Source organism: Bactrocera neohumeralis, chromosome 5, assembly GCF_024586455.1.
Source record: "Bactrocera neohumeralis isolate Rockhampton chromosome 5, APGP_CSIRO_Bneo_wtdbg2-racon-allhic-juicebox.fasta_v2, whole genome shotgun sequence".
NCBI classification, from domain to species: Eukaryota; Metazoa; Arthropoda; class Insecta; order Diptera; family Tephritidae; genus Bactrocera; species Bactrocera neohumeralis.
The window spans coordinates 71,075,070-71,091,417 of NC_065922.1; the positions used below are offsets into that span (position 1 = coordinate 71,075,070).

General features: G+C 29.1%; 1 protein-coding gene and 1 long non-coding RNA gene across 4 annotated transcripts in view; one reads left to right on the forward strand and one right to left on the reverse strand.

Moving 5' to 3' along the window:
* Positions 1–16,348, reverse strand: part of LOC126760352 (serine-rich adhesin for platelets) — a 95,813-nt gene that overhangs the window by 20,097 nt on the left and 59,368 nt on the right. The gene's annotated exons all lie outside the window — the stretch shown is intronic.
* LOC126760355 (uncharacterized) lies at positions 1,215–2,774 on the forward strand. Its single transcript, XR_007667190.1, has 2 exons — positions 1,215–1,638; positions 1,741–2,774. It is a non-coding gene; the product is annotated as an uncharacterized LOC126760355 (long non-coding RNA).

Consider the following 16,348-nt stretch of genomic DNA (forward strand, 5'->3'; position numbering starts at 1 on the left):
CATTAGAACAAAAATTAATACACCACAACAACAACAAAAATCCTCAACAGAAGAAACAACAAAATAAAGTTGGCCAAGACGAGGAATTCCGCAGAAGTAGTAGGATCCTTAGATCCCCAACACTCACCCTCACTCCTAAACAAGCTGAGAAAACTAGAGAAAAGATAGCCCCAAAGGAAACTCCAGAACCACAAGCACCACCAGTTCATTTCGTGAAGTCATATTGCCAAATGAAAAAGATTTCCATAGAAGGGCTTCATTTTGGGTCTGATATCGGCGGTTTCGACAAATGAGCAGATTTTTGGGGAGAAAAGAGTATGTGCAAAATTTCAGGTCGATATCTCAAAAACTGCGCGACACGATTGGGCAAATACCAACAGACGGGTAGACAGACAGACGGATAGATACTTTCTAAGGTCTACGACTTTTCCTGCTGGTTGAAACAAACTTCGTGGCAAACGCAATTAAACTGGACAGGGTATAAAATAAACTGACTGAAAGCGTGCAGTATATAATACCTATGACAAAGGCGCACAATCGGTCCAGCGACTGTGCACTTTTGCAAATATTTTTGCATACATATGCAATATATATGCTATGTACACATCTGCGGACTTAATATCGTTTTTGCACACACCACTGACGCGAAACTGTTAAATTGCATTAAAATTGTTGTCTGAAGTGCCGCTTAGTGAGCCGGCTTTGCCTGCTTGAGTTTGGTGCCCTTCTATGCCAAGCAGCGCTGATCAGTGATCTTGCGCTTGAGCCTCGAGATCAAAACGTCAATCTGACATATGGACATAGCAACCTTGCATTGTTTGCAAGTCTTTTTTCCCCATTTGAATTTTGAATAGTAGCAAAGTTAACCCATAACTAAGTGCATTACAGGCAGTCAAGTTGGCCGTCACTCAGCTACTACAATGTGTTATAATTATATTTATGCGAAAAGATAACAAAAAACATTGTTTGTAGAGTCAAGCTCGGTTAACGCTCAAGTATGGCAGGCGTTGACTGACTTGAGGCGCTCTAACAAAGGCAGTGATCAGGCGTGCGCATGCTCTAGTCTAAACTAGAAGTTTGAACGGGTTTATATCACGTATGTATGTACATAATTATATTTATATTTAGAGGCGTATGTAACTACACAAGCGTGTTGTTAGCTACACTCGCAAGTTTAACGATCTCTGTTATTTAGTTGATCATCACGCCGATCTTGGCTTGGGAACGCCAGCGTATAATCAGGGCGACAAAATGGGAACAGAAAAATGAACTCAAAAAATAAATATTAAAAAAATAAAAACAATGAGCTTTAATTGCCTGTGACACAAAAGAAATGCGCGGTTGAGGCTCAAGCAAGATAAATATGCAATATAAAATACGGAAAAAGAAGAAAAAAAGTGCTGCGAGTAAGAATCAAAGCGTAAGCAAGGTCAATTTATAAATTAAGCTTAAGTCGGCTTTGTCTGGTTCAATCATGAATTTGAGCTCCATTAAAAATTGGCGTTGAACGCTATAAACAACAACGAATTTATGCTTGCGACTGCAAATGCTGGAATTATGCAAATTTCGAAAAATTTATTTCAAATGCAATAACACTACAATTGGATGCGTAACGAATTTCGTGCGAACTCATGTAAGGTAGCAATTTCTGGTATTTTTTTTCGTTTGTAGTACTCTTAATAATTTTTTATATTTTTTGCTTTTCTTTTTTTTTTGATGCGCAACTAATTTAATTACAAGCATTCATTTGTTATACGGAAATTCACGTTCTGCTCAACTTATGGTCAACAAAATCGGCCTACTAAGCGTACTAATCGCAACACCATCAACTATCTTGAGACCCAGCATTCATTATTGGATAATATTCGGCCGAATAGACCACGTCCAGCACGCAGTAAAGAAAATATAGCAGCCGTAGGTAAGAGTGTACACGAAGATCGTGGAGAGTCGATTCGGCGCCGTAGCAACTCAGGCTGACGTATGGCACGACTTGGCGCATTTTATGTCGAGATCTTAAATTGAAAGCATACAAAATAGAGTTTATGCAAGAACTGAAGCTGCTCGACCTTCCTAAGTGGCATCGCTTCGCTCTAAGGGCTCTTGAAAAGTTCCAAGAAGATCCGATATTTTCGAGCCAAATTTTGTTCAGCGATGAGGCCCACTTCTGGCTCAATAGGTATGGAAACAAATAAAATTACCGCATTTGGACGAACAGCAACCTGAAGACATTCAAGAGCTGCATTTCATCTAGAAAAAACAACGGTTTGATGTGGTTTGTGGCCCGGTGGAATCATCGCTCCATATTTCTTCAAAAATGATGCCGGTGAGAACGTAACGTCAATGGCGACCGTTATCGCGCTATGACAACCGTCTATTTGATGCCTGAAATTGAATCTGATGATCTCGGCGACATTTGGTTTTAACAAGGCGCCGTCACTTCCCACACAACACATCAATCAATCGATTTATTGAGAGAACACTTCGGTGAGCAGATATTTTCCCCCACCAAGACCGCGTGATATCACACTGTTAGACTTTTTCCTGTATCTAAAGTACTATATGCAATCGTGCTTCGATTCAGGCATTGGAGCAATACATCACGCGTGTCATTCGCCAGTTACCAGTCGAAATGCTCGAACAAGTCATCGATTGGACTCAACGGATGAAACATCTGAGACATAGCCGCGGTTAACATTTAAAAGAAATAATCTAAAAAAATAATTGCCAAAGATTGTTCTTTCGAATGATAATAAACATTCCGCCTTAAATTTGAAGTTTCTGTGTTTTTTCTTTAAAAGTAGGGAACCTCGAAAAATATCACCCTTTACTTATACCACAATTATACAAATGAGTTTTTAGCGGAAAAAATCGGATTGAAAGGATTCAACAAAGATTCCAATTAAGTCAAACTCGTAGATGATCCAAAACTAGGAACTATAATTTTTTATAAGCATTGCCACATCACCACAAATACATTAAGCAACATTATTGACAACTAAAAAATACTGTTAACTGTCATTTACTGACATGAGCTAGTAATTATGTTGTAAAAATAATTACATATGTTACTAATATCATCCAAAGCAGCAGTAAATACATACATACATATGTTTACTTATACATACATAATTCCATATATGTATGTACATATACTCGTGCATGTAAAGTAAGACATATGGCAATGAGAAGAGCTCGCAGCACCCACAAACCACTGCCGTAGTGGGAGAAATAAAAATATAAAAGCGAGTGTTACCAATAAGTAGCGAAAAAGAAGAGTTTGCAATTAAGAAATTACCTACTTAGTACATAGAGTTACACGTGTAAGCGCTAGTACAGACATGCCTAACATATACTAGAAATGCTTAAGTAGCGAGGTAGTGAGTAGTTAGATTGTTAACCAACGAACTTCATAAATTTTATCTTGTTGCGCTACCACATAACTGTTAAAGCACACGAGATACAACATAGTATTTGAAAAATGTGCATTGGAGCTGCAAGAGTTATGTAGTTGAGGCAGTAGGTAAGCTTTGAATACATATACATACTTTAAATGTATTATTAGGGTGTGTCATTTCAGGCAACTTCTTTAAAAAAAATAAATAAAAAGTTTTAAAAAGTTAAAAAGCGGGGCTTTTACAATTTTGAGTTGATAATATTAATATTAAGAAGAAGTTAGAAGACAAGCATTCAAAAAATATATAATAACCTTCACAAAAAAAAAGTTTCCCATACAAGAACTTGATTTTGACCGCACATTTTGTAAGGTATCTACATATATGCTATAATGGTCCGATCTGAAAAATGACTTTCCTTGTCACTTTGATTATTTATATACATACATACATACATACATATGTCCTTTACCATATAGGGTCCCCGACGTTTCCTTCTGGATGTGACAAACTTCGTGGCAAACTTAATATACTCTGTTCAGGCTATAATTACACACTCTAATATACATATATGTATGTATGTATGTATGTATGCATATTTACCGCTTGTATGCACTCGCGCTTCACGGTCATTTTACAGATTTTACGGTAGTGCAAATTTTCAGTTTACATTTTTGCAGTCTTACTTCATTCAGGCGCTTTTTAGGCTGTATACACTATATGGTAGATATGTACATATGCATGTACATACATATTGTTGCACGACTTTTGCCGGCACTCGATTTTTAAATAGCGTTTTTACATTTTTTCTTGCCACGTATACGCTTTTCCACCGTTTTTTATTGATAGCAAACGAGGCACATTTGGGAAACCTGTTAATTGTTAAAAGCCATACAAATGCAATGGCAATCACTTTAAAAGAGATTGCATTTGCCTATGTCAAATGAAATAGTGACAGCAAAATTGAATAAAAGCTGAAAATATCTCGCTTTTAAACATTTATGTATGTATATACACAATATTATTTACTTTTTTTTGGAGTATAAAATGTGTCTGCAAATGCAAGAAAAACCAAAATCCAGTAAACATTTTAGTGATTCAAACATTAACACAAAACACCAAACTATCGCTTTGGCTTTTAATCGACTTTTACACTTTGTGTCTACTTTCAATTTCTGGACTTTGAACTTACGGCCACAGTACTTTATTTGCTATCAATATACACCAATCACCGCAACCTTCGTTCTGCACCGTTATTGCGGGTTGTGAGCGCAAAACAGCTTGACGCGCTACGTGAGAATAATATTTATGCATGCAACAAACCGCAAAACGCTGCAACGCTGAAAAGAATTCAAGAAAATATGACGATGGCACATTGCAACAAGCAATACCTATAAAAAAGTGAAGCAAAAAAATTCAGAAAACAAATGAAAACAGTGGCACAACATATTTTACAGTTTTCCAACGATCCAATTGAGAAAGCGAAGTGCATACGCTGAGTACTTTTTATCGAGTATGGAGTTGTTATGGCAAGCATGTGTTTTGAATATGCAGACGCTAAGGTAGCGTAGAACACGAGTGCAATGCGCCGCCACTCAGCAGCAAGGCAACTTTATTGCAGATAAATGTTTAGTGAAAATTTATCGGTGAAACGCGAGCCAAAAACTTTACGAGGCTACAGAGAGTAGTAAGGGAAAATGAATTTTCAGCGCGGCGAAAAATAGTATATTTGGAAATTTAAGATTTTTTTTTAGAAATTTAAGATAGTTTTTGGTATTTAAAGACGTTTTTGGAAATTTAAGATATTTTTCGAAATTTAAAATATTTTTGGAAATGTAAGAAGTTTTTTAAAAATTTAAGATATTTTTTTAAATTTAACTTATTCTTGAAAATTCAAGTTAAAATGTAGCGAAATCGTTTAAAATTACCTAGGCTAAAAATGGAAGTAAACAGAATTGCGTTGCGTGCAAAAAGTGCGTGAGTCGTAAATTAAACCTAAGCGTAGTTATTATCCGCATATATGTAAATTTATCAATAATTTTAATTACGTTTGAACAAAACTAAAATAATTATTTCCGTAAACAATACCAGATAAAATGTACGATTTTTTTAGTTTTTTGTAAAAAAAATGTATATATAATGTCAGTTCCGGTATATATTTGTTTATACCGTTATTTTGAGTAATGTTTACGCTCATCTGACTCACTAAAATATATAAAAGCACATATTTACTTCAAATTTCTACAGCAAAAATAGTTGAAATCGGCGCACGCTACTTTCAATTATGTTTAATTAATTGTATATTTGTACATACATACCTATGTAAATATTTACAGTGATGCGTCAAACTAAATTAATGTTAAAAATGCGGATTTTCATTACAAAACAATATAATAAAATATTTTTCATACAAGAAATTTGTTGTAGATAAGCTAATTTATGCTTTTGGCATAGTCTGTGGCCAGCCTTATGTTTACGGCGAAATCGATAAACAGATTTCAATTTGACAATCAAATGTGTAACAGCTGCTTTTAAATGTTAATTTTATATTTTCAAAATCAAGTAAAATTGAAAAGTATGAAATCAATTTTGCGCGCCACTGTATGCACATATATACTAAAACATGAAAAAACAAGGAAAAGCCATACAATCATATATTTGCTTCTAAATTGCCAGTTCTCAGTTTTGATAATATCATCCTGAAGATGTTTTTCATCACTATAGCATATAGCTTAATAGAATAGAGAGCATATAGCTTTATTGTGTACCAAAATGCTTTAAATTCTTCCAGAAATAGCAATTAATATATTTTTGAGGTCAAACCAGATTGGTGGCCAACATTTTTCTAATTTGTGAACTAAACTAAAAAGGCATTTAAAAATCATTAGTTTAAATACCTTTAATGTTACCTGCAAAACAATTAGAAGAAAGTAGAAAAATGCAAAGCATAAAAATATAATGAACAAAACAAACGAAATTAAAAACAAAAACTTTAAAAAGTATTACTAAAGAAAATTTCAAAGAAAAGTTTCGGTAGGTCAACTTTCGGTTGCGTGTTATTAGCGAAAAGAAATTTGTATATATGTATGTATGTATGTACATATAAAAACAAAAATAATTTAGCAAACCGCAAGTCATATGCTTTCTATGCGTTTACATATACATGTATGTATATGTATTTCTGTAGCTGAGTAAAGTGTAGCCGAAACGTGTGTTGGGCTCATTAGCGGAACAGCTGACACCGTTTTTAATCGACACGTGCGTAAAGATGTAAATGCATGATTTGCCCAATACATTTACAGATATTTAGTAGTATTTACATGTAAACATAAGTATTTAGTAGCAAATAAATAATTTTAGAGCAAGAAAGAACTTGTAGTATGCAATAGTGATTATAAAAATATTTTTTTTTCAATTTATTTTTAGCTTTTTATTTTATATTTTTTATATATTTTATTTCTTTCGTATTTTTTGTTTTTTTTTATTTTAATTTTTTGTTTTTTAATTTCTTTTTTAATTTTTTTGAGTTTTTTTATTTTAATACATTTCTTTTGTTTTAATTTTTAACTTCATTTTATTTTTATAATTTTTTAGCTTGCAATATGCAAGAAATTTTATATATCTTTTATAGCATTTTGCAATTTATTTTAAAGTTTACTTTATTTCTTATTTTCCACTTTTTTTTAATTTTGTTTTAGTATTATTTTTTTATTTTAATTTTAATTTTTTTTTCACTTATTTTCACTACAAAAACATGTTTTTTCGATCATTTTCATTACTTATTTAATTCTAATTTTATTATTTGTCTATTTTATTTTACATTTTTGAAATTAGAGTCTGATTTTCATACATTATTTTTGTTTATGTTACTTTTTATTTTATTTTTTTTTTTAATTTAAATTTTTATATTTTATTTTATTTATTTGTATTATTATAAGAGCTTGAAGTACGCACTAATTACTACAAAAACTGTTTTTTCTTTTATTTTTTTACTTAATTTTAATTTTTTTATAATATGTATTTTATTTTTTTTATTTTATATTTTATATTTTTATTTTTTTGTTTTTATTTAACTTCTACACATTTTAATTTAGTTTTATTAATATTTTTATTTTATTTTGCTCTAATTACTTTAAAATTTTAATTATTTTTTTAGTTTTCCATTTTACTTAATTCTTTCGTTAGTTTTAAACTTTTTTATTTTTCAATTTTTTTTTTCAAATTTTTTTTTATAATTTTTTATAATTTTTCATGTTTTAATTTTTTGTTTATAACTTTTTTAATTTAATTTTTTTTCTATTTTTGTATTTACAATATTTACTTTTATATAGCCTTCAAAAAAATTATCCTCATATTCATTACAAATACAGTTGTTATGCATGCGCTATCAAAAGTGCAAGTACTGAGTGACAGTAATCGATATACAGTCATTAATCGACAAATTATGACAGTAACGGAAACAATATTGATGAGCGATTTCTCAATGAACTTTCCCTTTGTAAACAGTAATAAATAACAAATTGCATAAATACATATACATATTTTTATCTGCATAAAAACCAAATATGCTATAGCAATAATGATTGACAGTTATACGGCAAGTTATCGACAGTGAAGAGGCAGCCATAGCTACAGATTGCAAGTGGGAAGTGAAATGTAAGATAAAACTGGTGTGAATGCACTTTTAATGCAAATAGATAAACAATGCAATATTGAGACTACCTAGCGACAAGTTAGACTGTTAGACAGCAGACAGATGAGATGCCAATAAATTCCATCATGCTATACTATATGGCAAATGATGCTGCTGACAGTTCGGCATGCGATGATGAGATTATAATTTTTACAAAAGGCTGACAGATTTATATACACATATGTATGTACATATACACAAAGAGATATGTGCAACATAAGGCCGGAACTCAGTCACTTGAGCTGTGAATGAACGCTTGAATAAGCGCAAGAAGCATATGAAACTGCAGACGAGCTGCATAGAAACAACAGAGAAGATAGCAGTAAAATTAAAAATAGCAGCAGCGAATGGGTGGCGAACGGGCGTAGAGATGTTTATATACATATACATATGTACATATCAGAGTTGTAGCATAGTGGAAACGCATTTCATAAACTAAAATGTGGGGTCGGCACAGTGTGTAGGTTTTATACAAGTATCGGTAGGAGCCGCTGATAAAATATAACTGCATATTATAAAATTTTGCAAGCATATGCCAGCAGCAGAGGAAACCGCAGTTATGTATGTATATATAGTATATGTATGTATATGCAAATAAGAAATATGGAATATGTGTAAATATATGTATGTATGTATATGTATATATGTACATATAAAAATTTTTAAGGGCAATATAAGGTTAAAAGCGCAAAGAACTTCCAGCGCAATGAATTTTGAAACATTCCAGTCTGCTTTTAAATTGAAAAACCGTATGTGCGAACAAAGAAAGCTAGACCTTATGCAAATCTTCTTGGTGGTTGAATAATTTTTTCATGACTTGTGGCGTTCAATTGAGTCATCGATACGTATATTTGCATTATTAATTTTCGCTTTGTAATGTGATGAATAAGAATTGTATGAGAAACGATAGCGGTGAATTAAAATATGGGCATATATAATGTGGTACAGGGTGACACATGTGCAGAAAATATTAAAAGTTAATGTATAAAGTGGAAAAATGTAAAGTAAGAATAAAAACATATTAAATAAAAATAATAATCAGTAACAAAAACAGCAATAATAATTAAATAAAAAAAAATTATAAAAAATAAGAGTAAATAGATAAAAGAAATATTAAAAAAAAAAATAAAACAACGATACCTACTTATATGAAAAATAAATTCCGAAAAAGATAAAAGCTAAAAACAAAAAAACATAATAATAAAAAATTATAAAAAAAATAAATTAATTAAAACAAATAGGAGTTAAATGAGAAGCCAATTAATATATTAATATATGTGTAAAATGTAAAGAAAATATTAAAAGTTATTATAAAAATTGGTAAAAAGTTATTAAAAAACAGAATTAAATAAAAAAAAACTTTAATTAAAATGTAGTATAAATAGAAAATTTAATAATAATAAAATAATAAAAAAAGGTTAAATACGTAAAAATTAAAAATTTAAAAAATATTATAAAAAATAGCAAGAAATAAGTAAAAACGTGTAGAAAAAAATTAAAAACAATAAAAAATAAATAAATAATTAATAAAATGTAGTATAAATAAAATAATAATAATAAAAAGGTTAAATACGTAAAAATTAAAAATTTAAAAAATATTACAAAAAATAGCAAGAAATAAGTAAAAATATGTAGAAAAAAAATTAAAAACAATAAAAAATAAATAAAATTAATAAAATGTTGTATAAATAAAATAATAATAATAAAAAGGTTAAATACATAATAAAATAATTAAAATGTAGTAGAAAAAAAATAATAATAAAAAGGTTAAGAACATAGCAATGAAGAATTTAAAAAATATTATTAGAATAAAAAATAAGTAAAAACATATAGAAACAAATAAAAAAATATTAAAAATAACAAAGAAATATAGATAAAAGATAATAATGTTAATAAAAAACAAAACAAAAAAATTATATTAAACTGTGCATATAAGAACTTAATTGAAATCCAATAGTTTGTATGGTAGCTATACATACATTATAGTGGTCCAATATTGGCGGTGTCGACAATTGTTAAAAAAGTAAGTAAATAAAAAAGAAGCCAAAAACATAAATAAACCTATGTATATAAATAAATAAATAATAATATAATATACAAATACAACAACAAAACTAATAAAAAATATTAAAGTAAATATATGTACATATGTACATATATTATTAATAAAAACTTCACTAAAAACGTTATAAAACTAATTAAAGAATTCTACTTAAAACCATTTAAGTAAAAAAATACAAATAAAAAAACATTAAATTAAATGCAAACAATAATATTAAATAACTGTCTAAAATTTCATATAGTGTTGCACATATTTCACCCACACATACATACATACATACATACATATGTATATTTATAGCTCCACCCACAAAAAAATAAAAGTAAGTGAAAATCAAATAAAACACATAATTTAACAACAACTGCGATGAGGTAATGTAATTGGCTTCGGTTATAGCGTTAATTTAATAGAACTCAATTGTATGTTGTTTATTGCAGCAGAGAGACAGGCGGCGACAACAAAATTGCAGCGAATAAACAAGCGAAACAAACAGAAAAAGTGAAATAGACACATACATATGCACACACATATAATATATTAAGTCATCAGTAATGAGATTAAACGCGCCAATTACAATATGTAAAATAATGCATAGCAAAAAATTTTAATTTACGGGATATTTCACTCGGCAGCAATAACTCATTGCGGCAGGTGATGAAACGAAAGTCAGAATTTTACATTAATTATTTTATTAAAGTTGTACGTGACACATCTGCAATTCACCTTAATTTGGTTGCAATCCAAAGGAAATTCGTACAAAGTTCGCTCATTTACATTTCGGGCGGCAATGAGTCACTTGAGGAATAATAAACTTAGTTGTAGATTAGCCGATGAAATGTCCAAATAAGTAAGGGTAATTGAAAACGATAGATAAAAACAATTTATACGACGTTGATGTGGTGAAAATAATTACTTTGTGCAAGTATTGACACGTTTAGTTCGAGGAAATTAAATTTACTGCACAGTTTTTATTGACAACCTTATGATGTACCTATACCAGTGCGAGTATAGTAGCCGCTAGGCAATCGTATACCAAAATATAAGTACATTATTGGTAGCTATCGCAAATACAAATCACCGGCAACTGAGACGCCACCATTCGCTATTGTTTCCCATTTCTTTATCTATAATTTACTTTATTCTATTAAAAATTTGAGTAATGCCACCAAATTCGGTTTTTGAGAAGCACAAAAATATAAATATACTCAGTGTTGTTATCTGGATTTTCAGGTATACCGGCTTCCGTAGCCAACCGCAAAGCAAAATCTTGTAGTATTCACATTCAGCATTTTCATGTGTTTAAGTTAAAGATTTTGAAATAAATATTTTTCTCTAAAATAAACAAAGATAACTTATTTGTAACTCTTAGTGTCAATATGACTCCAGAGCCTTATTACTGACGGATTAAATTTTATATCATTACTTGAGTCAATTTGTGCCGAAAAATATTTGGAGCTGAAAATAACACTTGTCGTTGAAAAATTTATATTTAGAGCGTGTATCATGACAATATATGATATATGGGTGCAATAAAATTGTTGTCCTTAATGCTATACATACATTCTTGAATAATTGATAATGTGGAAGTTGTGCCATCTTTTGTGCCCTACCTTTTTAAATTTATTTACGTATTCCTCGTTGTATTTTATTTATTTTTTATTATAAACAAGTTCTTGTCTCCAAGAAACCACTTATCTTTTACTCATCTAATTAAATTATTTTCTAAAAATAGTACTGTAGATAGTAGATGTAAGTAACTGTATATGTATGTATATTTGTTTGCATTTAATTTATCAGTTGAGTCAATATAATCAGAACGAAGTGGCGATATGAGTCAGCTGATTAAATGTTAGAAGAGACTTCACGTTTGGCACTACGTTAGTTACGTTTACGTTATGGAATATGTGCAACAACATGTGACGTAAAACAGAAAAAAATAAGACAAAATTGGGGACAATCAACCAAAACATAAAAAAAATAAAAAAATAAAAAAATAAAAAAAAAAAAAAAAAAATTAAAAAAAAATAAAAATAATAAAAAAAATATATTAAAAATAAAAAAAATGGAAAATCATAAAGAATTAAAAAAAAATACTTACAAAAATATTGATACAAAATATATGTATGTATATAAAAACTAATTATTAAATAAAAAATTAATAAAAACAAAATAAATAAAAAACAAAAAATTTTTATGAAAAAAAATAAATAACAAACAAAAATTTAAAAATACATATATAAAAAAATAATTAACAATTAAAAAAAGTATTAAAAAAAAAATACAATTAAAAAATTAAAAAATATAAAAAAGAACGAAAAATGTTATAAAAAAATAAAACAAAAATTACAATTTAAAAAGAACAAATAAAAAAATTAGAATAATTTATAAAAAATAAGTAAAAATAAATATGAAAACCAAAGCGTAAATATAATTAGAAGATAAAAATAATTATAAAACAAAAAAAATATTAAAAATCAAAGAAAAAATAGTCCAAAAAGAAGAAATAAATAAAATAAAATAAAAAACTAATAAATATAAAAAAAACATTATGAAAAAAAATTAAATATAAACATTAAAAATATACAAAACTTAAGGAGAACAAAGAAAAAATTACGAAATTAAAAAAATCAATATAAACATAAAAAAAAATTATTTAAAACAAACAAAGAAAAAATTAAACCAAAAATAAAAAAAATAAAAAAACGAAAACATTAAAAGAAAAAATAAATAAAAAGATATAAAAATTAATTCATAAATAAAAAAAATAATAATAATTAATTAATTAAAAAAAATAATAATAATTAAATAAAATAATATAGAAAAAAATAAAGGGTAATATAAAAAAAAATAAAAATAAATTAAAAATAAAAAAATTAAAAATAGTTGAAAAAAGTTAAAAAAATTATTTAAAAAAATAAAATATTTATGAAAAATATAAATGATACCTATCAATAAACTAATTGAAAAAAAAAAACAGCAAAGTCGTTGTTAAACACTCATTTATCAGACTATAGGAACGGATGTACATACATATGTATATATTTAATTAATTGTTTTCAAAGAATTTCTTCAGAAGCTTTATTTTGTTAGATCTTCCCCATTAGCTGCTCAAAAACCCACCCAAGCGCAGAAATTGCTTGATTACTCAGCCAGTTACAAAAACATAAACATTTAATCATTCACTCAGTCATTTAATAATTGAAATCGCAAAAAATTGCTTTCATTTATGTATTTAGCTGGCTGCCATAAAAGCCGCCAGCCAATATGCCGTCATACTCTGTGCGAGAATACATAAGCAAAATATTGCAGCATTCAACCTAGAGGCAGGCAGACGCGGCTACAGCGGCGTTAGTTTCCTCACGGCGCGACTCGGCGCGCACACTTCTGCTACATTTAAAATGCAGGAATTTTTTAAACATTTCCATTGCACGATTACAATTTTTTTATTATTACTATTTTTCGCTGCATTGTAAACTACAAATAAGTAAACAAATTAGGCAGCTATACAAATAAGCCGGCGCACATATGCTGCTTTTTTCCATAATAATGAGAAAATTACATGGGTGTGGAGATTTTTATTTTGCTTTCATCTCTCAAGCTGGCAGTTTTTACGATTTTGTTATGTGTACGCTTTTAGATAATTTTCTTTTCTTTTTTCTTTTAAGCTGAAAGCCTTCCTCTTCCTGTTTTTTTTCTTTTGTTATTCGTGCAATTGTACAATTGTACGATAATTTGTTTTGTAAACAAAAGCATAAATGTATGTATATACTATATATGTATGTATGTATATAAATATGTATTTATGTATAAAAAAAAATATTTTGTAAAAAGATAACTCAAAAAATATATAGAAATCACTTGGAACACTATTTTTGGCGCTTTGTTTGAGTTATGAGCGTGAAATTTGGGTCACAGAAAATTTTGACACACATTTCACATTAAAATGAAATGTTTTTTTGTTTAGAAAGAGGAAAAAAATAATTATACAAAACTCAGTTTTTTTAAAAACTTAAGGCTGTTATTGAATCAAAATATCTTACTAAAGATCACTTTTGACAGCGAATTTCTATAACAGGTTCCAAACTTTATTCTGAGAAGGACTGGAAAGACAACTGTCAGTCATTTAAATTCCACTGTCAGCGGAAAGAGGGAATGAAAGGTTCGGAACGGTTAGCAGTTTAGGCTAGGTTCGATAAGGTTAGGTTAGAATAAGAGGTCGACCTTAACAGGGATCTCACTTGAATAACTTAGAACGCCGGTCCGTTGTGGTACCAAAAAGTATTATATAATATATCATAAGACCCTCATACATCGGCAAAGCGCTTTGAGCCTAACACAAATTGGTTGATGGGGGCTAGCTAATGTCAGTTTCGACGATGCGTCCCGGTTCGTCGGTGATAACACTGCCGAGACATTTCAACATCACCTTTGCAAAGACTGGGCGATGAAGGAGAAATTGTCTGGTTTTTTCCACTTCAACTTCTTTCATACAACTTCCATACAAATTGTATCCGACAAGATTTTCAAACTTGCCACATGAATGCCTATTAGACAATATCCAGTAAGAACTCCTACGATTGCGGTAAGCAGAACTTTGGTAAGGATAAGCAGTTCCCTAGATCTCCTGCGTTCTACTAGACGATTGCCATGAATGTATGTCATGTGTTACAAATAAAAAATTATGATGAGCTGTCAGTTATGTTTCGGCGATTGACTGAAAAGTATCGATTAAAGTTGGACAAAATATATTATTTTGTTTTCTAGATATTACTACAACTATATGAGAAACAATCTTAAATTCTGTTCTCTAATACCAACACTAATCTTGTTACCCTGAATACTTTTGGAAATATTGTAGACAGCTAGTTTTAAATATCGTACTTAAAGTATTCGAAAATTGAATATTTATTTAATAGTGAAAAATTGAACAAATTTTATTTATACACAATAAATAAATAAATAATTTTTGGATAAATAAAAAACAGAAATTTTTAATAAAAAATATTTGATAATGTTTATCAAAAAAGATAGTCAAATATTGTTACAAACATCTAAAGAGACGTTATCAACATAACGAAATAGATAGTAAGTGGAAATAAAAAAAATACAAACAGAGGCTAAAAGAACCTTTGAAGAAACACTAGTATACTATATAATGTACCATAAACACCATACTATATAATATATCATATTTAAGTACTTCTTTATGACTTGAGATATGTTTTAAGCCTCTACTACTGATAAAAAAATATAGTAGGTAATATATTTTACAGCACATTTCTTGCACTTTCCCGCAAAGACATTTGCATTGGCTGAGGCTTTATCTGAAATTCTACATAAATATATTATTAAAGACAGCGCTAAGACCCAATTTACACATGGCACTCGTCTACTCATAAATACATATGTACATATTAAAAGAGTGCAGTGTTGCAATGGCGGAGGGTGATAAGAAAATCGTAAGAGTAGGCTAAATTCTTTTTCTGTAAAAAGTAAATAACCGCAAACCATATTTCTTTCTTAGTAGAAACGTTGAAACGAGGAATGAAAAGCAAAAAGAAAACTTTAAAATTATCAGTAGCAAAAGCAAAAGAAAATATAAGGCATTGTAGAAACGAAGATTCATATTACAATAACAAACTGTTGATAGGCAAAGAGTGTGACAAAACTAATCATATAAAATAAATGATAGGAAATATAGATAAATTAGGTCAAAACTTGTTGTTAAGGGCGTTATCAGTATAAAGCATTTCAATAGTATTTATTAAAACACTATCTGAATGGGTGAATAATATGTACAGTAATATTATAAGTTACTATATTTCATTCGCACGAGCCTATAATTCTCGACAGCTTTATCAAAAAAATCATGCTGATATTAAAAGCAAAGTGCCGCATTTGAAAGCAAACTGCAACCTAGAAAAAGCACTTGGAACAGTCACATGCTATTACGTTTAAAACTACATTACTTGGGTTCTTGACTTCATAATACTCTAAACAAGGTTCACTAAAATAACTAGCTTCCTCTTTTAACTTCATTGCCTACACGTTTAAGACTGTAGAGAGCAGAATTTTTAGTCTAAAACAGACGCTTTAAGATATAGAAAATAGTTACCGTAAAAAATAATGGAGCAACAAACTCTAATAGCCAATTGACTGCCAAAAAATAAAGCGAAGATTGATGCTTGCAGACAGCGCGAG